The sequence below is a fragment of the Stomoxys calcitrans genome, chromosome 2 (assembly GCF_963082655.1).
Source record: "Stomoxys calcitrans chromosome 2, idStoCalc2.1, whole genome shotgun sequence".
Classification (NCBI taxonomy): Eukaryota; Metazoa; Arthropoda; class Insecta; order Diptera; family Muscidae; genus Stomoxys; species Stomoxys calcitrans.
The window spans coordinates 203,823,783-203,849,165 of record NC_081553.1 but is presented as its reverse complement, the minus strand read 5'-3'; the positions used below and the strand labels follow the sequence as shown (position 1 = coordinate 203,849,165).

Here is a 25,383-nt window from a genome sequence, read left to right as displayed (position 1 = left end):
TCGACTGATTTTATGTTTTTGTGAGCTGGTGGCAAGTTCGAGGATTTGTTTGAGTGGGCAAATGCAGCCAGAGGAGGTTGGTGTGAAAAGTAGGCAAGCAGGCCGGCAGTCAACCAGTAAGCCAGGCAGGCAGGCAGGCATCACTGGTCATTGGATGAGTAACAGAGTTGCCAGGTTTGGCAATCAACGAAAAATTTTTTATATACACCACCAAAGGATGGTCAATTTGTCATTCCGTTTGCTACACATCGAAATATCCATTTCCGACTGTAGAAAGTAGGTTGCCCAAAAAGTAATTGCGGATTTTTCATATAGTCGGCGTTGACAAATTTCTTCACAGCTTGTGACTCTGTAATTGCATTCTTTCTTCTGTCAGTTATCAGCTGCTACTTTTAGCTTACTTTAGAAAAAAAGTGTAAAAAAGTATATTTGATTAAAGTTCATTCTAAGTTTTATTAAAAATTCATTTACTTTCTTTTTTAAAAAAATCCCCAATTACTTTTTGGGCAACCCAATATATATATATTCTTGAACAGCGTAAAAATCTAAGACGATCTAGCCAGGTCCGTCCGTCTGTCTGTTGAAATCACGCTACAGTCTTCAAAAATATTTCTTATTTTGTCCATAAGTTCGAAGATGGGCTATATCGGACTATATCTTGATATAGCCCCCATATAGACCGATCCGCCGATTTAGGGTCTTAGGCCCATAAAAGCCACATTTATTATCCGATTTTGCTTAAATTTGGGACAGTGAGTTGTGTTAGACTCTTCGACATTCTGACTAAGTTTGGCCCAGATTGGTTCAGATTTGGATATAGCTGCCATATAGACCGATCCACCGATTTAGGGTCTTAGGCCCATAAAAGCCACATTTATAATCCGATTTTGCTGAAATTTGGGACAGTGAGTTGCCTTAGGTCAGTCAATATCCCAGTTTAGTTTGACTCAGATCGGTCCAGATTTGGATATAGCTGCACATATATACCGATCTCTCGATTTAAGGTTTTTGGCCCATAAAAGGCGTATTTATTGTACGATTTCGCCGAAATTTGGGACAGTGAGTTGTGTTAGGCCCCGTCGAAATCCTTGGTTAATTTAGCTCAGATCGGTCCAGATTTGGATGTAGTTGCCATATAGACCGATCTCTCGATTTAAAGTTTTGGGTCCATAAAAGGCGCATTTATTGTCCGATTTTGCCAAAATTTGGAACAGTGAGTTAGGTTAAGCCCCTCGATATACTTCTCCAATATGGCACAGATCGGCTCATATTTGGATATAGCTGCCATATAGACCGATCTCTCGATTTAAAGTTTTGGGTCCATTAAAGGCTTATTTATTGTCCGATATTTCCGAAATTTGAGACAGTGAGTTAGGTTAAGCCCCTCGACATACTTCTGCGATATGGCAGAGATCGGCCCATATTTGGATATATCTGCCATATAGACCGATCTCTCGATTTAAAGTTTTGGGTCCATAAAAGGCGCATTTATTATCCGATCTTTCCGAAATTTGTGACAGTGGGTTGTGTTAGGCCCTTCGACATCCTTCTGCAATATGGGCCAAATCGGTCTATATTTGTATATAGCTGCCATACAGACCGATCTCTCGATTTAAGGTTTTGGGCCTATAAAAGGCGCATTTATTGTCTTCGACATTTTTGTGAAACTTGCCCAAATCATTTCAGATTTGGATATAGCTGTCATATAGAACGATATCTCGATTTAAAGACTTGGCGTATCCAAAGTTCGGCCCGGCCGAACTTAACGCCTTTTTTACTTGTTTTTATATACAAAACCAGAGGATTAATTTTATTATTCCGTTTGCATCACATGGACTTAAACCCGTCTGTTCGCCTGACAGTTGCAATGTAATGTAACTACAAACAATTTACAAATTTTGCACATTCCATTGTGGAACCGGGGCAGGCTTCTCACATATCAATGGGCGCTTTCCAATCCAAGTTTTGGCTTAATGATAAGGGGCCTCCTTTTTATAGCCGAGTCGGAACGGCCACAATGCAACACTTCTTTAGGGAGAAGTTTCTACATGGCATAGTACCCCACAAATGTTGCCAGCATTGGGAGGGGTTAACCACCCCTGAAATTTTCTTTTTGATGTTCTCGCCAAGGTTCGAAGCCAGGCGTTCAGCATCATAGAAGGACATGCTAGCCTCTGTGATAAGGTGGCCTCTTGCATCACACCAAAATCTTTCAAAATAAGGGTTTTGAGCTGAAATTTTGTAGGCAGGTTATGGTCGGATATAGGCTTTTTATACCATTCGCCATAGCATGGGGAACCACTAACTTCGTCAATCCGTTTGTAACGCATGGAAATATTGGTCTAAGACTCCAAAATGTATATATAGTTTTGATCGCCATGACATTTTAAGTCGATCAAGTCATGTCCAACCGTCTGTCTCTCTGTGGAAAGCACGCAAACTTTCGAAGAAATAAAGCTAGGCGCTTAAAGTTTTTGCACAAATACTTCCTTTTAGTAAAGGTCAGTTGGGATTGTAAATGGGTCATATCGGTTCATATTTAGATATAGCTGTCATAAAAACCGATCACCCGTTTAAACTTCTTGAGCCTCTACAGGGCATAATTCTTATCCGATTAGGCTGAAATTTTGGACAGCCACTTTTTCTATGACTTCTAACATACATGGTCCGAATATGGTTCGAATCGGTTCATAACCTTATATAGCTCCCATATAAACCGATCTCCCAAATGCCCTTCTTGAGCCCCTAGAGGGCGAATTTCTGGTCTGATTTGGATGAAATTATGCACAATAACTTCCCTCAGGACCTTCAAAATAGGTGCCAAATATGATTTGGATCGGTCTATAACCTAATACAGCTCCAATATGAACCGATCACCCGATTTTACTTCTTGAGCCTCTAGAGAGCGTAATTCTTATCCCATTTAGTTGAAACTTTGTTATGACTTTTTTTTGACCTTCAACGTACGTGCCAAATATGGTCTAAATTGGGCCATAACCTGATATAGCTCCCATATTTATCGATATCCCGATTTTACTTCTTGACCTTTACTATGACCTTTAACATACAAGCCAAATATGGCCTTAATCGGGCCATAACCTGATATAGCTCCCATATTAACCGATCTCCCGATTTTACTTCTTGAACCTCTAGAGAGCTTCAGCTTCGGTTACTATGACCTTTACTTGACCTTTGCTATGACCTTTAACATACAAGCCAAATATGGTCGTAATCGGGCCATAACCTGATATAGCTCCCATATTCACCGATCTCCCGATTTTACTTCTTGAACCTCTAGAGGGCTTCAGCTTCGAATACTATGACCTTTAGTTGACCTTAACCATGACCTTTAACATACAAGCCAAATTTGGCCTTAATCGGGCCATAACCTGATATAGCTCCCATTATCGCCGATCTCCTGATTTTACTTCTTGAACCTCTAGTGGGCTTCAGCTTCGATTACTATGACCTTTACTTGACCTTTGCTATGACCTTTAACATACGTGCCAAATATGGTCTTAATCGGTCCATAACCTGATATAGCTCCCATATTTTCCGATCTCCCGATTTTACTTCTTGAACCTCTAGAGGGCTTCAGCTTCGATTACTATGACCTTTACTTGACCTTTACTATGACCTTTAACATACAAGCCAAATATGGTCTTAATCGGGCCAAAACCTGATATAGCTTCCATATTAACCGATCTCCCGATTTTAATTCTTGAACCTCTGGAGAGCTTCAGCTTCGATTACTATGACCTTTACTATGACCTTTAACATACAAGCCAAATATGGTCTGAATCGGCCCAAAATCTGATATAGCTCCCATATTAACCGATCTCCCGATTTTACTTTTTGTTCTTTTATATGGCGAAATTCTTATCCTATTTGGTTAAAATTTTGCCTAATGACGGTTTCTTTGACCTCTATCATACTTGCCAAAATATGGTCGGTATTCGGTTCATTAGCTGATATAACTCCAATAGCATAGCAATTCTCATCCAAATTTCCTTTGTTTACCTATAAAGAGATACCGGGCAAAGAACGTGACAAATGCGATCCATGGTGTAGGGTATAAAAAATTCGACCCGGCCGAACTTGGCACGCTTTTTTTTTGTACTGACTACATATGAATATCGTTCTAAAGCCCATATAGATCGATCTCCTGATTGTAGCTCTTGGACTCACACATATCACATATATTGCCCTATTTCGTTGAAATTTTGTAGGGAAAGTTGTAGTTGGCCCTTTTACATATGTGCTGAGTATGGTCCATATGGGGCCATATTTAGATGTACTAGTTACCATATAGTCCCCACTCCCGATTAGAGGTCTTGGTGTCATAAAACGCACATTTATAACCCGATTTCGTTGGAATTCGGTATGCTGAGTTGTAGTAGCTCTGTATATATCTCTGTCAAACATAGTCCAGATTGTACCATACCTTGATATAGCTGCCAATGGATTGATTTTTCCGGTTTGGGGTTTTGGTCCTATTAAAGGAGTATTTACTTTCCGTTTATGTCAACTTTTAGTAAGTTAATTTTAACAGAACTCTGGTCCACATCGTATCAGATTTGGATACATCTGCGTTAAAGACCGTTTGGTTTTAAGATTTTTGGTAGAAAATTTGTTCTCATTGGCAACCTTGAATGGTCAACACTTTTACCAATGGTTACTTTCATTCACGTATTTTCTTTTGTGGTCAGTTGCAAATGAATACTTTGTACGTGAATGTGTTGATTTCATGTTTAAGGGGTTTTCCGGTTGAGTTGACATGGGCGGTTTAGATGAAGTTAGATTTTCTTATTCTTTTTTTTTGTTTTTGTGGCGTTCAGTTTTCGTATTTTCTATAGTAGTAGTAGTAATGACCGCTGTTGTTATTGGTCCTTTGCCTCTTTGACGAAGATAAAAATCATAAGCAAACCATTAGATTGTTTTCTCATGTATTGACGTGACATGTTAATGAATGGTTTCTTACAAAGCGGACTATCTACAAATACACATACTCACACACACACATACGTACTCACATGTCTACATTGATATTGACAAACCATTGCAAAAATTTTCTTTTCATATCCGAAAGACATGAATGATAAGGTGGTGGACAACCGAAAGTGGTATAGGCGTAAATCAGTGCAGACGGATGTAGTTCTTTTCAGCAGGAGATACAAGTAATCTACAGTGGAGATACAAATAATCCTTGGGAAGAGTGAATGTTCCAATTACTGAAAGCACAAAATACCTGGGTGTTTTGGTGGACAGGAAACTGAACTTCATATCCAACATTTTGGAAAGTGCAAGAAAGACAAGTATGGCCCTATAGACCTGTAAGATAGCTTAAGCAAAAATTTGGGGGTTTAAACCACATATCATGGACTGAGTATATACTGCAGTTGTCACACCTATAATGCCATATGGTGTTGTAGTCTGGTGGACGGCTATTCAAAAGTCCACCTACTGTTCAATATTCGGCTAGATCCTAAGGATGACTTATTTGTACTTCACAGTTGCACTGAGGACGACACCATCTGATGAACTGAATTTAGTAGAACAGCCAATGCCTCTGATCATTTTGGCTTGACACATTGCTGCGACCACTGCTGAGAGGCTAAGGGAGCTTTCTCTTTTGCCATGAGGCGGCTACGGAAGCTGTGTTATTCTTGATACAATGGCCGATGTTCCAGGCAGTATGGATTATACACTGCCTGAGCCGCTTTTTGATATGAGGTATTGTACCACTATTCTTGATAGAACCGATTGGAACTACAACATGTCTGTTAAAGAAGTTACATAGACTTCTATGCGGATGGTTTCAAACTAAACGACCAACGGGGCTTTGGCGTGTTCTCTAAAGAATTTGGACTGATCATATCGAGAAGGTCTTTGCAACTAAAGATGTGGTGGAATGGTTTGGATATAATGTCATAGCGAGGATTGGCATAAATATCTTAACTGCAGCCTTTGAAAGAATCGAAAGAGTATCATTGAAAATGGGTCTGGCATTAAATGGATGGATCAATCAATCGTGCTGATAGTGCAAATGGAGAAAGTTGGGAACCAAAACTTAGATAGTCAGCAACTTTATCTACCTAGTCACTGCCGTAAACGAAACGGATGACACAAGTTTTGGAATAAAGCGAAGAATAATATTAGCAAAGCGTTGTTACTTTGCATTAAGTAAGTAGTTTAGATACAAGAACACCTCTCGACAGACGAAGATTACATTATTCAAAAACTGATACAACCCTTGTTGTTATATGGTGTCATGGGAACTTGTGAAAGCAGACGAGGCTGTGCTTGCAGTGTTTGATTGAAATATTCTTTTTAAAATTCATGGACCAATTTTCATTGATGGAACGCTACTCTAAGTTAGGCTAATGGGAGAAATGTTCTGTCATAGCCAATAAAAATAAACTGAGAAAGCCAGGCAGCCATTAAATCCCTGGCAAAAAAATTTCTGAATTCAAAACAAGTAAAAGCGTGCTAAGTTCGGCCGGGCCGAATCTTATATACCCTCCACCATGGATCGCATTTGTCGAGTTCTTTTCCCGGCATCTCTTCTTAGGCAAAAAAGGATATAAGAAAAGAGTTGCTCTGCTATTAAAACGATATCAAGATATGGTCCGGTTCGGACCACAATTAAATTATATGTTGGAGACCTGTGTAAAATTTCAGCCAATTCGTATAAAAATTGCGCCCATTGGGGCTCATGAAGTAGAATAGAGAGAACGATTTATATGGGATCTGTATCGGGCTATAGAACGATTCAGACCATTATAAACACGTATGTTTATGGTCATGAGAGCATCCGTCGTACAAAATTTCAGGCATATCGGATAATAATTGCGACCTCTAGGGGTCAAGAAGTCAAGATCCCAGATCGGTTTATATGGCAGCTATATCAGGTTATGAACCGATTTGAACCTTATTTGACACAGTTGTTGAAAGTAAAAATAAAATACGTCATGCAAAACTTCAGCCAAATCGGATAGGAATTGCGCCCTCTAAAAGCTCAAGAAGTCAAATCCCCAGATCTGTTTATATGACAGATATATCAGGTTATGGACCGATTTCAACCATACTTGGCACAGTTGTTGGATATCATAGCAAAACACGTCGTGCACAATTTCATTCTGATCGGATAAGAATTGTGCACGCTAGAGGCTCAAGAAGTCAAGACCCAAGATCGGTTTATATGGCAGCTATATCAGGTTATGGACCGATTTGAACTATACTTGGCACAGTTGTTGGATATCATAGCAAAACACGTCGTGCAAAATTTTATTCCAATCGGATAAGAATTGCGCACTCTAGAGGCTCAAGAAGTCAAGACCCAAGATCGGTTTATATGGCAGCTTTATCAGGTTATGGACCGATTTGAACCATACTTGGCACAGTTGTTGGATATAATAACAAAACACGACGTGCAAAATTTCATTCTGATCTGGTAAAAATTGCGCACGATAGAGGCTCAAGAAGTCAAGACCCAAGATCGGTTTATATGGCAGCTATATCAGGTTATGGACCGATTTGAACTATACTTGGCGCAATTGTTGGATATCATAACAAAACGCGTCGTGCAAAAATTCATTCCAATCGGATAAGAATTGCGCACTCTAGAGGCTCAAGAAGGCAAGACCCAAGATCGGTTTATATGGCAGCTATATCAAAACATGGACCGATATGGCCCATTTACAATACCAACCGACCTACACTAATAAGAAGTATTTGTGCAAAATTTCAAGCGGCTAGCTTTACTCCTTCGGAAGTTAGCGTGCTTTCGACAGACAGACGGACGGACGGACGGACGGACGGACAGACGGACGGACATCGCTAGATCGACATAAAATTTCAGGACGATCAAGAATATATATACTTTATGGGGTCTTAGACGAATATTTCGAGTAGTTACAAACAGAATGACGAAATTAGTATACCCCCCATCTTATAGTGGAGGGTATAAAAAGGCGTTAAAATCGGCCCGGCCGAATTTTGGATACCCATCACCTCGAGTATATATGTAAACCACCTTTCGTCATAATCCGGTCAAAAATGCATAATTTATGCCCCCATAGCAGCCATATCAAAACATGGTCCGAATTGGACCAAAATCGAGTCGGACTTTGAGTGGTCTAATAAATACAAGTCATTGTTCAATTTTGCTGTACAAAAAATTGTTCTTTTTGGTAGCCATATCCAAATATAGACCGATCTGAACCATATACGATCTGGATGTCGAAAATCCTAACATAAGTCATTTCAGCGAAATCGGCTTATAAACGTGCCTTTTATGGGGCCACAGCTTTTAATTGAGCTATCGCTCTAAATGGCAGCTATATCCAAATCTGAACCGATCTGGGCCATATTGAAGAGGGATGTCGAAGGACCTAACACAACTCACTGTCCCAAATATCGGGGAAATCAGACAATAAATGCGCCTTTTATGGGCCCAAAACCTTAAATCCTGAGATCGGTCCATATGGTAGCTATTTTCAAATCTGAACCGACCTGGGCCAAATTAAAGGGAGATGTCGAAGGGCCTAACACAACTCACTGTCCCATATTTTGGCAAAATCCGACAATAAATGCGCCTTTTGTGGGCCCAAGACCCTAAATCGAGAGATCGGTCTATATGGCAGCTATATCCAAATCTAGATCGATCTGGACCAAATTGCACAAAAATTTTGAGGGGCGTAACATAACTCACTGTGCCAAATTTCGGCGACATCGGACAATAAATGCACCTTTAATGGGCGCAAAACGTTAAATCGAGAGATCGGTCTATATGGCAGCTATATCCAAATCAGAACCGATCTAAGCCAAATTGAAGGAGAATGTCGAAGGGCTTAACGCACTTCATTGTACCAAATTTTAATAAAATCGGACAATAAATGCGCCTTTTGTGGGCCCAAGACCTTAAATCGAGAGATTGGTCTATATGGCAGCTATATCCAAATCTGGCCTTACAGAACTCACTGTTCCAAATTTCAGCCAAATCGGATAAGAATAGCGCCCTCCAGTGGTTCAAGAAGTTAAGATCCGAGATCGGTTTAGGTGACAGCTATATCAAAACATGGACCGATATGGCCCGTTTACAACCCCAACCGACCTACACTAATAAGAAGTATTGGGACAAAATTTCAAGCGGTTAGTTTTATTCCTTCGAAAGTTAGCGTGCTTTCGACAGACAGATGGACGGACGGACAGACGGACGGACGGACGGACAGATGGACAGACGGACGGACGAACGGATGGACGGACGGACGGACAGATGGACTGCCGGACAGACAGACGGACGGACGAACAGACGGACGGACAGATGGACAGACGGACGGATGGACGGACGCACGGATGGACTGCCGGGCGGACAGACATGGCTAGGTCGACCTAAAATGTCATGACGATCAGGAATATATATGCTTTATGGGGTCTTAGACGAATATTTCGAGGAGTTACAAACAGAGTGACGAAATTGGTATACACCCATTTTATGGTGGAGGGTATAAAAATCTTGGATATGTGGATTTTATATGCTCAAGAATATACAGATGGCCATGGATCATCTATATCAAAATGGGACCCGATTTGGCCCATTCAAAAATTTGACCTGCGTATGAAGACATACGGATTTATTCAAAATTTCAGCTCAACATCTCGACTTTTGAAGACGGTAGCAAAATTACAACTGCGGCATGGCTAGACGGACGAACGGACAGACACACCGACATATTTAAATCGCCTTAGAGTTTTACGACGATCCGAAATATATATAATTTGTAGGATCGAAAGTGGATATTTCTATGTGTTGCAAGCGGAATGACTAAATGAATATACCCCCTATCCTATGGTGGTGGGTATACAAATATTGTTATCAATTTCAAATCTTTCAATTTTCTTTCATGCACCACCTTAAGGTCTCCATGTCCGAAGTTCTTTTGTCATTTAATGGCATTCTCGGTTACCATTCAAACGATAACACGTGTGTAAGGGGTTTTCTTGAAAATGCGCCAGTTATTGTATCTCTGCGTATGTGTGTGTGTGTGTGTGTGTGAACGTGTTTTCCTTGAGTTACTACTTTTCTAAGCTTACCAGCTTGTATTTACATTATTGCTTGTTGCATTTGTATTAGTGTTGGTGGCAGTTTCTTTGTAATGGACGATCAGACATGGTTGCTGTTTTGCTTTTTTTTCTCTCCTCTCTCTCTCTCTCTCTTTGGTAAACGAGTATTCACATTCACAATATTTGTTTCCCTTTGTATTTTGCCTTGTGGTTATGTTTTCTATCCTTCTTTGTTTCATCGCCTTTGACTAAGGTAATTTTGTCAAACAAAATGTATAATTTTCTATAGATTCCTTTCTCTTTTTTTATTCTGTAGTCCTTTTTACCCTGTCAATCTCGGCAGCTACCTCTCCACCTTTGTTTTATTTCTGTTTGCAATACATTTACTGCCCCTGTCAAAAGTGTTGTTGTGGATTTTGAAACAGTTGGTGGCTGGAGATGGTTGGCAGGTCCTCCTGTTCTTTCTGCTGCTGTTTTGTGGTCATGTCGAAGGGGTCGTCGAAATCAGATTTAGCACAAATGGAGGAGAAAACGAACGCCAAGCATTTTGTAGCAATTATTTGTTGTGGGTCGAAATAAATGGTAGGACGTGCCTAGAGTAAAATGAATTTCAAATGATACTCATTCGTTTGGCCATTTGTTTCCATTTGTATGCTTGTGTGTGTGTGCGTGTGTGTTAGAGTGGCTTTTTCTCTCCTTTTGTTACTGCTATGAATGATAACCCATCCCCATGATTACTCTTTAATGCTTTAAGATAAGCAGTGTTTGATTTGTTGAGTGTGAGTTGGGTTTTTGGGGAAAGGATTTAAGTTACGTTTAGCTATAAATCACAAGATTTTCATAAATTTTTGAAAATATATGTGATCTTTGGATTTATAACCGAAACATACAAGTGACAAAGAAATTTATTACCATTTTTTTAAGGTACGACCATTGAAAGGGGTTTTTCCTCATTTTGTTATTGGGGATGCTACCATTGTTTTTTAAGTGCCTGTATTTATGTATGTCAAATGCATGCAAAATTTTAAGATAATTAAGAGATGTTCGTGTTTCTGCTCTTCCTCTTCGTTTGTTAGTGGTTATCGCAGTAACGTAATTTAGAAGAGTTTTATCTTTTGTCCAAATTTGATATTTCGGCCGGGCCGAACCTAGGGAATCCAACACCGTAGGTAGTGCTCAATATTTATACAAAATTTAGAAAACCAATCCTCCCGACCTCGTGGGAGAATTTCCATTCGCCGAGCATCAACATGAATTTCGGAGACTGCACAGCACAACAACAGCTTTGCATGCCATCATCACACACATTTGCCGTGGCTTCAATCAACCCAGGCCATGTGCTAGGACGGTCCTCGTGGCACTGGACCTATCGAAGGCATACGACACGGTCAGCCATGCCAAATTATTTGAGGATATCGCCATCACGTCCCTCCAGCCAGGCCTGAAACGATGGGTCGCTAATTATCTGTGTGGTCGCCAGTCATTTGTGGAATTTAGGGATAAGAAGTCGAAACACCGTAGAGTGAAACAAGGAGTTCCCCAAGGTGGGGTGATATCTCCGGCTCTGTTTAACCTTTACCTATCCTCCATTCCACCGCCTCCATTCCACCGCCTCCATTCCACCCCCTCCATTCCACCCCCTCCATTCCACCCCCTCCATTCCACCCCCTCCATTCCACCCCCTCCATTCCACCCCCTCCATTCCACCCCCTCCATTCCACCCCCTCCATTCCACCCCCTCCATTCCACCCCCTCCATTCCACCCCTCCATTCCACCCCCTCCATTCCACCCCTCCCATTCCACCCCCTCCATTCCACCCCCTCCATTCCACCCCCTCCATTCCACCCCCTCCATTCCACCCCCTCCATTCCACCCCCTCCATTCCACCCCCTCCATTCCACCCCCTCCAGACGGCATAGAGATCGTATTTTATGCGGACGATTGTACGATCATGGCATCAGGCTGCCCACCCATTTTTGACATCTGCGATGGGTTGAACGTATACCTCAACGAACTTGCCTCATATTTCGCTGCAAGAAAATTTGAAGATATCTGCCACCAAATCTTCAGCCACACTGTTCACTACAAATACGCGTGAGGTGAATACTGGGCTGACTGTGATGGTCGATGGAGAAATGATTCCGACCATCAAGTGTCCCAAAATACTTGGCGTCACATTTGACAGCTCTTATACTTTCTCCCCACATGCCACAGCAATCCGCAATAAAGTCAAAAGTAGAAACAAGGTCCTCAAGTCACTTGCTGGCAGCACTTGGGTGCAGATAAAGAAACCTTGTTGACCACGTACAAATCAATTGGCCGGTAAGTTATGCAGCGCCAGTGTGGTCTCGTCAACTTTGTGACACGCAGTGGAATAATATTCAGATCTGTCAGAATGCCGCCCTCCGAACTGCGACGGGCTGTCTCCTCAGTTCTCATGTGGACCACCTCCATCAGGAGACGAAGATCCTACCAGTGCTGCGAAGACATAACTACATGCTGTCTAAGCAATACCTTTTGGGCTGTTATCGCAGAAACCATCCAAATCATCATCTTGTGGATAGATACCCACCGCCAAGAAGCCTTAAGGTAGATCTACACGATCTAGAGCGTGAGGTCCAGCGCTACAAGAGAGAACCTCTAGATCAAGCGGCATATCAAGCGGGTCTGAACAACATTCATGCAGACACGGTAGCAGACGCGGTAATTGGCTACCGGGTGAATGTAGTCCTTGGAGAACGATTGCCTTACATTGCACCCGAAGAAATTGACCTCCCCCGGCAAACCAGAATAGTTCTGGCCCGATTACGATCCTGCAAATGCAGTCTCCTCAAATCCTACAGAGCAGGCATTGATGCCGACGTGCATGATGTATGTCCCTATTGTGGCCAGGGACCACACTATACACGTCACCTGTTTAACTGACCAGCCGGATCCACTCGACTCAGACCCAGATCTCTCTGGAAGCTCCCCAACTTAGTCGAAGAGTTCCTGGATATTGACACTTAACAGATTGAAGCAGACGAATGATAGAACACAACAAACTGCCACATGAACAACAACAACCGCGATCGTGATTTTGACTGATAAACAATTGGACGAAAGGACCGACATGAATATCGAGTGAGAATGTCACGACGATTAGGAAAATTTATGTAATTTATGGAGTCACAGATTTATATTTCGTGACACTACTATATGTCAGAGATGTCATATAGACTCCATTTTCATTGTGGAGAATTTCAGTAAAATCGGATAATAAATGCGCATTTTATGGGCCCAAGACCTATAATTGGGAGTATCCAAATATAGACCGATCTGCACCGTATTGAACACGGATGTCGAGCGGCGTAACACAACTAAATTTCAGTGAAATTTGTTTTTAGGTTTGTTTGTTTGTTTGTATGTTTGTGTGTTCCTTATAGACTCAGAAACGTCTGAACCGATTTTCTTGAAATTTTCACAGATGATGCATAATGACTCCGTGGTGAAAATAGGGTACAATATTTTTTGATATCTGAAGGGGGGCGGACCCTCCCCCTTACCCTAATTTTCAGAAACGCCAGATCTCAGAGATAGGTGGTGCGATTTACGCGAAATTTTATGTGCTCTCATATAGTACCCTAAAAATAAAAATTTGGTGTCCAAATTTCGGATGGGGTATCTAGGGGGGCCGCCCCACCCTAAAACCTACAAAACATATATTTACACCAACCACGGCAATATGGGACTCAAATAAAAGGTATTTAGGATAAGAAAACGTATCTGATATCCAATTGTCGGACCAAGTGCTGGGGGGACCACCCCAAGCCCCAAAACACCCCTAAATCAGACATATTTACCGACCATGGCAATATGGGACTCAAATGAAAGATATTTGCGAGTAGAATACGAATCTGATGTTCAAATGTAGGATCACGTTTCCAAAACACCCCCCAAACAGGACTTATTTACTGACCATGGGAATATGGGGCTTAACTCAAAGGTATTTGAATGTAGAATACGAATCTGATATCAAAATATGGGACCAAGTGTTTAGGGGGCTCCCTCTCCCCAAAAACCTCCCCCAAAGGTGACAAATTTACGACCATAGCCACATGGGGCTCAAATGAAAGGTATTTGGGAGTAAAGCACGAATTTGATATCAATATTCGGGAAAAGTGTCTATGGGGCCACGCCACCCCCACGCCACCCCCACGCCACCCCCACGCCACCCCCACGCCACCCCCACGCCACCCCCACAACACCACCCAACCCCCAAAACACCCCTAAACCGGACATATACCGATCATGGCAATATGGGACTCAAATAAAAGGTATTTGCGAGTAGAATACGAATATGATATCCAAATGTGGGATCACGTTTCTGGGGGGTCCACCCCTTCCCCAAACAGGACTTATTAACTGACCATGAGAATATGGGGCTTAATAAAAGGTATTTGAGTGTAGAATTAGAATCTGATATCCAAATATGAGACCAAGTGTTGGGGGGCCGCCTCTCTCCAAAAACCTTCCCCAAAGGGGACACATTTACGACCATAGCCACATGGGGCTCAAATGAAAGGTATTTGGGAGTAAAGCACGAATTTGATATCAATATTCGGGAAAAGTGTCTATGGGACCACGCCACCCCCACAACACCACCCAAATAGTAAGTATTTTCTGACTATTGCAATATGAGGCTCAAATAAAAGGGTTTTTAAAGTGGAACACGAATCCGATATATATTTTCAAGGCCAACTCACTGAGTGGCCGCCCATCCCCCAAAACACCCCCAAGCCGGTCATGTTTACAGACTATGAAAATATGGGGCTTAAATTACAGGTATGTGGAAGTAGACCACGTATCTGATATCAACATCAGGGGCCAACTGTTTAGCGGACATCCCACCACCGTAACAACCCCCAAATACGACATATTTACACACCAAGACAATTTGGGTCTTAAAGAGAGTGGAACTAAATATTCATAGTTTTTAGGGCCAATACCCCAAACCGGACATATTTGCTGACTTTTGCAATAAGGAGTTTAAATGAGATTCGAAAACGAATTTGATATCCAATTTTGAGGCCAGTGGCAATATGGGGTTCAAATAAATGATATACAGTTATATGAGAATAAAGCACGTTGCTGATATATTTTCCGGGCTTTGTGCTTGGGGGACCACCGCAATCTCGAAAACACCCCTAAATCGGGCATATTTACCGACTATGTCAATATGGAGCTTAAATGAAAGGTATTGGGGGTAGACCAAGAATTGATACCCATTTTCGGGACCAATTTTCTGTCTGGGGGTCTACCCCTTTCCCAAAAGACCCCACAAACTTAAATTTTTTAGTGAGTAGAATACGAATTTGATATCTAAATGTGGGATCATGTATTTAGGGCATCACCCCTTTCCCAAAATACCCTCAAAGGGGAAAAAATTTTCGACCATGCCAATATGTGGCTCAAATGAAAGGTATTTGAGATGAGAAAACGAATTTGATAACCTATTTTGGGGCCATATATTTGGGGGACGCTTCATCCTGTAAACACCTCTTAAGTCAATATGGGCAATATGGGGTTTAAATAAATGGTATTTGAGAGCACGATGCTGATATTTTTTCAGGGCCAAGTATATGGGAGACCACCTCTCCTCCGAAAACATCACTAAATCAGACATCATGAGAATATCGGGCTGAAATTAAGTATATGGAGTACACCTTACATCCAAACTTAAATTCGTAGACCAATATAGATCATGTGGGATTCAGATAAAGGCACTTATATTGTTAAACTGTTAGTCAAATTAGCAGGGTATTTCACTAAAAGATCATTAATTGCCGAAAATAAACATTCCAATGAGACTTTTGTTCCATATAAAGTAAAATAAGGCGCAGCGGAGCGTGCCCGGGTCAGCTAGTCGGATTATAAAAGTGGCTTAAATGAACCTTAAACCTCAAATCGGCAGATCGGCCCATGTGGGGGTTGTGTCAAGATATAGTCCCATATTGCCCTTTTTATACCCTCCACCATAGGATGGGGCTATGCCAATTTCGTCATTCTGTTTGTAACACCTCGAAATATGCGTCTAAGACCCCATTAAGTGTATATATATTCTTGATCGTCCATGTCATTTTAAGTCGATCTAGCCATGTCCGTCCGTCTGTCTGTCTGTCAAAACCACGCTAACTTTCGAAGGAGTAAAGCTAGCCGCTTGTAATTTTCCACAAATACTTTTTATTAGAGTAGGTCGGTTGGGATTGTAAATGGGCCAAATCGGTCCATGTTTTGATATAGCTGCCATATAAGCCGATTTTGGGTCTTAACTTTTTAAGCCTCTAGAGGGCACAATTCTCGTCCGATTTGACTGAAATTTTTCACTTGGTGTTTTGGTATCACTTCCAACAACTGTACTAAGTATGGTTCAAATCGGTCCATGTTTTGATAAAGCTGCCATATAAACCGATCTTAGGTCTTGACTTCTTTAGCCTCTAGAGGGCGCAATTCTCGTACGATTTGGAATTTTCCACAAAAACTTTTTATTAGAGTAGGTCGGTTGGGGTTGTAAATGGGCCAAATTGGACCAAGTTTTGATATAGCTGCCATATAAACCGTTTTTGGGTCTTAACATTTTAAGCCTCTAGAGGGCGCAATTCTCGTCCGATTTGACTATAATTTCGCACATAGTGTTTTGATATCACTTCCAAAAACTGCGCTAAGTATGGTTTAAATCGGTTCATAGCTTGATATAGCTGCCATACAAACCGATCTTGGGTCTTGACTTCTTGAGCCTCTAGAGGGCGCAATTCTCGTCCGATTTGACTGAAATTTCGCACATAGTGTTTAAATATCACTTCCAACAACTGTGCGAAGTATGGTCTTAATCGGTCAATAATCTTATATAGCTACCATATAAACCGATCTTGGGTCTTGACTTCTTGAGCCTCTAGAGGGCGCAATTCTCGTCCGATTTAGCACGAACTTTATACAACGGCTCACTAAATTATAACTTCCTTTACCATAATAGTGGTGTAGGGCATAATTATGTATGTATGTATATGTATTGGGTTGCCCAAAAAGTAATTGCGGATTTTTTAAAAGAAAATAAATGCATTTTTAATAAAACTTAAAATGAACTTCAATCAAATATACTTTTTTTACACTTTTTTTCTAAAGCAAGCTAAAAGTAACAGCTGACAACTGACAGAAGAAGAATGCAATTACAGAGTCACAAGCGGTGAAAAAATTTGTCAACGCCGACTATATGAAAAATCCGCAATTACTTTTTGGGCAACCCAATATATATGTTATACTTGCCTTATTTACTCATATTTGAAAATTTTCTTTGCAGTTTTTAAAATTATGTATTTGTTTTCTCATTAAATTCATATGACGCTTATTCCCCTTTTATATAGGATTTATACAAAATTGATGCAATTACATTAATTAAATGTAGAGAGAGAGAGAGAGAGAGAGAGAGAAGTGAGAGAACCTATAAGACTGCAATTCAATTATTGTGTAATTAATGCAATTAATGTTTTTTTTTCTTTGTAATTACAGATATGAACATTTCATGGAAAAGGATATAAAATGAGCAAATAAAACTGCATATAATTAAAAAAAAGGGACAGCTTATAAGGTACGTAAGGCACATGAATACATTCCGTCGCCATCTGGGGGGTGTAATATAACATATATAAAATAAAATTACGAGGGAAAAAAAAAAATAAAATAACCGGAAAGACAAATTCTGTGTAATATTAATTTCTATAAGTAGAATGCAAGCATGCATAAATAATTTCGTAGGAATTTGCGTTTTTTATACAGAATAACTTTATAATAACAACTGAGAATAACTTTATTTAAATTGTATCATTTTATCGGAAATTAAAACAAATGTCAATTGGGCAGGAGAACATAGTGAAATATGGATTTCTATCCATGATGCACTGAAATCTTCAATTGGACAGCATTAGTTTATATAAGAGAGGTTTATTCTCGCAATTAAATCAAAGCTGGTGCGATAATAGCAAAAGCATGGTTCTGTCGTTGCTGTGGTATCACAATGGAAAACCAGTAAGTTAAGGCAAAAGACGGACGAGCCCGACTATATAATACCCTATACCACCGAGTCGAGCCTTAGAACGACATATCGAAAGGAAGATACATAGGGGAGCTATATTTAAATCTTATCCGATTTTAGTAAAATTTCTCACACGTTTTGGGACTTAAAATAAAACAACTCGTGCAAAATTTTGTAAAGATCGGACTAAAATTGTGCGACTACGGCCTTCAAAGCCATATCGGAAGAAAGATATATGTGGGAGCTATTGGGTTGCCCAAAAAGTAATTGCGGATTTTTCATATAGTCGGCGTTGACAAATTTTTTCACAGCTTGAGACTCTGTAAATGCATTCTTTCTTCTGTCAGTAATCAGCTGTTACTTTTAGCTTGCTTTAGAAAAAAGTGTAAAAAAAGTTTATTTGATTAAAGTTTATACTAAGTTTTATTAAAAATGCATTTACTTTCTTTTAAAAATCCGCAATTACTTTTTGGGCAACCCAATATATCAACATCTGAACCGATTTTTCCAAAATCAAAGCATTTGTCCTTGGATCGGACAGCAAATGCCATCCGTACCTTGATCTTGACTACAAGAATACATGGACTCACGGACGGACAGACGGACATCTCAAATCAGAAGTGATTCTGAGTCGATCGGTCTATATAATAGTTATAGCTCTTCTCCTTCTTAACGTTGCAAACAAATGCTCAAAGTTATAATACTCTGTACCACAGTGGTGGCGTAGGGTGTAACAAGTACAAGCGTGCTAAGTTCGGTCGGGCCTAATCTTAGGAACCCACCATCATGGATATTGCTAAAAATGTACACAAAAGAAAATTATTTGAAGAACATAATTTTATTCTACATACCAATTTTTTGTCAAACCAGTAAAAGTTAAAAAAACAAGTAAAAAGGCGTTAAGTTCAGCCGGGCTGAACTTGGGATACCCACCACCTCGGGTCTATATATAAACCACCCAATGCCTCATAGCAGTTATATCGAAATATGTTCCGATTTGGACCAAATACTTATAAGTACAAGTTATTTTTTAACTGTGTGTAATAAGATATTGGTCTTCTAAGTAGCTATATCTAAAAATAAACCGATATGAACCATATACGACACGGATGTGGAAAAGCCTAACATAATTCTCTGCGTCAAATTTCTATGAAATCGGATTTTAAATGCGCCCTTTATGGGGCCAAGACCTTAAATCGAGATATCGGTTTATATAGCAGCTATATTCAAATATAGACCGATTTGGGCCATGTTTGAAAAAAAAATTCGAAGAGCCTAACGGAACTCACTGTCCCAAATTTCGACGAAATCGGACAATAAATGCGCCTTTTGTGGGCCTAATACCCCAAATCGGAGGATCGGTCTATATGGCAGCAATATCCAAATTAGAACCGACCTGAGCCAAATTGACGAAGGATGTTGAAGGACCTAAGACAACTCACTGTCCCAAATTTCGACGAAATAGGGCAATAAATGCGCCTTTTATGGGCCTAAGACCCCATATCGGAGGATCGGTATATATGGCAGCTATATCCAAATCTGAACCGATCTGAGCCAAATTGACGAAGGATGTTGAAGGGCCAAACATAACTCACTATCCCAAATTTCGACGAAATCGGACAATAAATGCGCCTTTTATGGGCCTAATACCCCAAATCGGAGGATCGGTCTATATGGCAGCTATATCAAAATCTGGACCGATCTGAGCCAAATTAAAGAAGTACGTTAAAGGGCCTAACACAACTCACTGTCCCGAATTTCAGCAAAATCGGATAATAAATGTGGCTTTTATGGGCCTAATACCCTAAATCGGAGGATCGGTCTATATGGCAGCTATATCCAGATTTGAACCGATCTGAGCCAAATTGACGAAGGATGTTGAAGGACCCAAGACAACTCACTGTCCCAAATTTCAGCAAACTTGGATAATAAATGTGGCTTTTATGGGCCTAAGACCCTAAATCGGAGGATCGGTCTATATGGCAGCTATATCCAGATTTGAACCGATCTGAGCCAAATTGACGAAGGATGTTGAAGGACCCAAGACAACTCACTGTCCCAAATTTCAGCAAACTTGGATAATAAATGTGGCTTTTATGGGCCTAAGACCCTAAATCGGATGATCGGTCTATATGGCAGATATATCCAAATCTGGACCGATCTGAGCCAAATTGGCGAAATATATTGAAGGGCCTAGGACAACTCACTGTCCCAAATTTCAGCAAAATCGGATAAAAAATTTGGCTTTTATGGGCCTAAGACCCTAAATCAGAGGATCGGTCTATATGGCAGCTATATCCAAATCTGGACCGATCTGAGCCAAATTGACGAAAGATGTTGAAGACAACTCACTGTCCCAAATTTCAGCAAAATCGGATATTAAATGTGGCTTTTATGGGCCTAAGACCCTAAATTGGAGGATCGGTCTATATGGCAGCTATATTCAAATCTGGACCGATCTGAGCCAAATGAACGAAAGATGTCGAAGGGCCTAAGACAACTCACTGTCCCAAATTTCAGCAAAATCGCATATTAAATATGGCTTTCATGAGCCTAAGACCCTAAATCGTAGGATCGGTTTATATGACACCTATATCCAAATCTGAACAGATCTGGGCCAAATTCACGAAGAATATTGAGGAGCCCAGCACAACTTTCAGCAAAATCGGATAATAAATGTAGCTTTTATTGGCCTAAGACCCTAAATCGGCGGATCTGTCTATATGGGGGCTACATCAAGATATAGTCCGATATAGCCCATCTTCGAACTTAACCTGCTTATAGACACAAAAAAAGAATCTGTGCAAAGTTTCAGCTCAATATCTCTATTTTTGAAGACCGTAGCGTGATTTCAACAGACAGACGGACGGACATGTCTAGATCGTCTTAGATTTTTACGCTGATCAAGAATATATATACTTTATAGGGTCTGAAATTTATATTTCGATGTGTTGAAAACGGAATGACAACATGAATATACCCCCATCCTTCGGTGGTGGGTATAAAAATCTAGGAACCGAACAGGTATGATCAAGAGACCGGTTTACATGGGAGCAATGTTAGGTTATAGATTGATTTGGAATGTATTTGGCACAGTTGTTGGAAGTCGTAACAGAACACAACATTCAAAATTTCAGTCAAATCTGACAAAAGTTGCGGCTTGTAGGGCCTCAAGAAGTCAAATCGGGAGATCTGTTTATATGGGAGCTATATCAGGTTATAAACCGATTTCGACCATACATACTGGGCAAATTTGTGGGAGGTCATATCAAACCACCACATGTAAAACTTCAGCCAAATCGGACAAAATGGTCGGCTTGTACGAGGGTTGCCTTTTATATTTCGAGATTAGAGAACAAAAACAAATATTAATAATCATCGAAAATCGCTTTATTGTTTTTCAAAATATTCTCCATTAAGATCTATACACTTTTGCACGCATTTGGATCAATTGTCGAAGCACTTTTGCCACTCTGAGGTATCTCCAAACATGCATTCTGAACGACCTTTCATTTTATTTTCTACGTACGGGAATTGAAAAAAGTCATCGGGTACCAAGTCAGGACTTGTGCACAAAAATGCAATTGTTTGAGCCGATGTGTGAGAGTTCGCATTGTCATGGTGAAGAATGATCCGTCTTCGGCGGTGGAAGTCAACTGGCAAACAAATGGCTGTGTACCACTTAGAATTTACTATTCTGCGTTGTTCTAGTGGTACGATTGTGACATGTCCAGTTTTGTCGAAAAAACAGGCGATCATTTGCTTGGAAGTGCTTCGTGTGCGAGCAACTTTTGTTGGATTTCGCTCATCTTGAAATACCCATACAGTCAACTGCTGCTTACTTTTGGGCTCATACGCACAAATCCTCCATTCATCACCTGTCATGATGGAATAGACGTGTTTCGAAGCACCGCGACCACATTTTTGGAGCATTTATTTCGACCAATCGACACAAGCTTTTCAACGCGAAAAAATTTTGTTGGCGGTCAAATGTTCATGCAATATTGAATGAATGCTGGTCCCACAAATGCTTTAGGTTGTCTATTAGTTGGCGCACAGCATCAATGGTTTTCGGAACAACAACTGATTTTGGACTACGGCCTCGGGTGAATTTACCATACCATCGAAAAACACTGGTCCTTGATGAGGCTTCATTACTAAAAATTTAATTAAGCTTATCGATGCACTGTTGTTGAGTTAATCCACGTCGAAAGCTGTAAAAATAATAGCGCGAAAATGTTCACAATTTAATTCCATTTTTTGGGCATGATGAATTTTTTAAATTACTGTAAACAATACAAATAGCGCTCGTATGTCAAAACGTTCTGAGTAGTATAACCTCAAAAATGCCAAGCTTTACGATAGAGCTGTCAGTTGACAGATTGTAACACGAGAGTTGTCCAATCCCGAAATATAAAAGGCAACCCTCGTAAGGGCTCAAGAAGTCAAATCGGGAGATCGGTTTATATGGAAGCTATATCAGGTTATAAACCGATTCGGACCGTACTTGGCACAGTTATAGGATATCATAACAGAATACTACATGCAAAATTTTACCCTAAACAGACAAAAAGTCGATCTAGCCTGGTCTGTCCGTCCGTCTGTCGAAATCACCATAGCGGTCGAAAGTGTGAAGTAAGCTGCTTGAGGTCTTGCACAGATATTTTATATTGATGTAGGTCGTTGGGGAATGCAAACTAGCCATATCGGTCCTGATTTAGATATAGCTCCGGTACAAACCGATATCCCGATTGGACTTCTTGAAAAATTTTTAAGAGATGTAGTCCATATATTGGGTTGCCCAAAAAGTAATTGCGGATTTTTTAAAAGAAAGTAAATGCATTTTTAATAAAACTTAGAATGAACTTTAATCAAATATACTTTTCTTACATTTTTCTTCTAAAGCAAGCTAAAAGTATCAGCTGATAACTGACAGAAGAAAGAATGCAATTACAGAGTCACAAGCTGTGAAAAAATTTGGCAACGCCGACTATATGAAAAATCCGCAATTACTTTTTGGGCAACCCAATATAAACCGATCCCCGGATTTGACCTCTTGAGCCCTTGCAACCCTTAATTTTTATCCGATTTGGCTTAAATTTTGAACAACGACTAGAGTAATAAATTTCAACATCCATATCAAGTATGATCCGAATCGGTCTATAAACAGATGTAGCCCCCATATAAACCGATCCCAGAATTTGATTTCTTTAGCCCTTAGAAGCCTCAATTTTCATCCGATTTGGCAGAAATTTGAAACAAAGGCTTGAGTGATGACTTGCAACATTAATGATCCGGATTGGTTTATAAACAGTTACAGCCCCCACATAAACCGATGCCCGGATTTGACCTCTTGAGCCTTTAGAAGCCTCAATTTTCGTCCTGAAATTGGCTGAAATTTCAAACATAGACTTGGGTTATGACTTGAACCGATGATTATGAACCGATCCCCATATGAACCGATCCCCGGTTGTTATTTCTTAAGCCTTAGGAAACCTAAATTTTCGACCGATTTGGCTGAAATTTGGAAAAAATACGTATGATCAAAATCGGTTGATAAACAGTTATAGCCCCCATATAAACTCATCCCCGAATTTGATTTCTTCAGCCCTTAGAAGCCTCATTTTTCATCCGATATGGCTGAAAATTGGAACAAAGACTTGAGTTATGACTTTCAAACTCCATGCCAAGTATGATCCGAATTAGTGTAAAATAATTATAGCCCTCATATTAACCAATCCCCGGATTTGATTTCTTCAAACCTTAGAAGCCTCAATTTTCACCTGATTTGGCTAAAATTTGGCCCCAAAACCCTATCTTATGATATACAACATCAGTGCCAAGTTTTATCCGAATCGGTCAATATGGTGATACAGGCCCCCCTAAGTACTGACATCCCGATAGGACTTCTTGAGACCAAAATAATTCAAACACAAACTTAGTTAACAAGGGTACATATTTAGCGGAATCTGTGATGGTGAGTACCCAAGCTTCAGTCCGGCTGAATTTAGCACGCTTTTATTTGTTATACCCACCACCGAAGGATGGGGGTATATTCATTTTGTCATTCCGTTTGCAACACATCGAAATATATAATTCCGACCCTATAAAGTATATATATTCTTGATCAGCGTATAAATCGAAGACGATCTAGACATGTCCATCCGTCTGTCCGTCTGTCTGTTGAAATCACGCTACAGTCTTTAAAAATGGAGATATTGAGCTTAAATTTTGAACAGATTCTTTTTTTTCCATAAGCAGCTTAAGTTCGAAGATGGGTTATATCGGACTTTATCTTGATATAGCCCCCATATAGACCGATCCGCCGATTTAGGGTCTTAGGCCCATAAAAGCCACATTTAATATCTCCTGGACTCCTGGACATCCTTAGTCAATTTGGCTCAGATCGGTTCAGATTTGGATATAGCTGTCATATAGACCGATCCTCCGATTTAGGGTCTTAGGCCTACAAAAGCCACATTTATTAGCCGATTTTGATGAAATTCGTGACAGTGAATTGTGTTAGGCCCATCGACATCCTTCGTCAATTTGATCAAGATCGGTCCAGATTTGGATATAGCTGCCATATATCCCGATCCTCCGATTTATGGTTTTAGGCCATAAAATCCACATTTATTATCCGATTTTGCTGAAATATGGAACAGTGAGTTGTGTTAGGCCCTTCAACATCGTTCGTCATTTTGGCCCAGATCGGTTGAGATTTGGATATAGCTGTCATATAGACCGATTTCTTGATTTAAGGTTTTGGGCCCATAAAATGCTCATTTATTGTCCGATGTCGCCGAAATTTGGGACAGTGAGTTAAGTTAAGCCCCGTGACATACTTCTCCAATATCGCACAGATCGGTCCAGATTTGGATATAGCTGCCATATAGACCGATATCTAGGTTTTAGGTTTTGGGGCCATAAAAGACGCATTTAATGTCCAATGTCGCTGAAATTTGAGACAGTGAGTTTAGTTAGGCTCTTCGAAGTCCTTCTTCAATTTTGCCCAGATCGGTCTAGATTTGAATATAGCTTCCATATAGACCGATCATCCGATTTAAGGTTTTGGGCCCTTAAAGAGGCATTTATTGTCCAATTTCACCGAAATTTGGGACAGTGCTTTGTGTTAGGCTCTTCGACATTTTTATGCAAATTTGGCCAATAAAATGCTCATTAGGTAATTTCACAAGTACAATCTCAAAAACTAGGCAGGGCGATTCACTTTTAACTCCAAACGAATTTT

At 40.3% G+C, this 25,383-nt stretch overlaps 1 protein-coding gene across 3 annotated transcripts in view; it reads left to right on the top strand.

Moving 5' to 3' along the window:
• The window catches only part of LOC106091405 (hemicentin-2), an 844,000-nt gene that overhangs the window by 321,546 nt on the left and 497,071 nt on the right, over positions 1-25,383 (top strand). For all 3 annotated transcript variants that reach the window (XM_059361549.1, XM_059361550.1, XM_059361548.1), the window contains exon 2: positions 17,612-17,690. The gene's annotated coding sequence lies outside the window, so the exon portion shown is untranslated. The remainder of the gene's footprint in view (positions 1-17,611; positions 17,691-25,383) is intronic.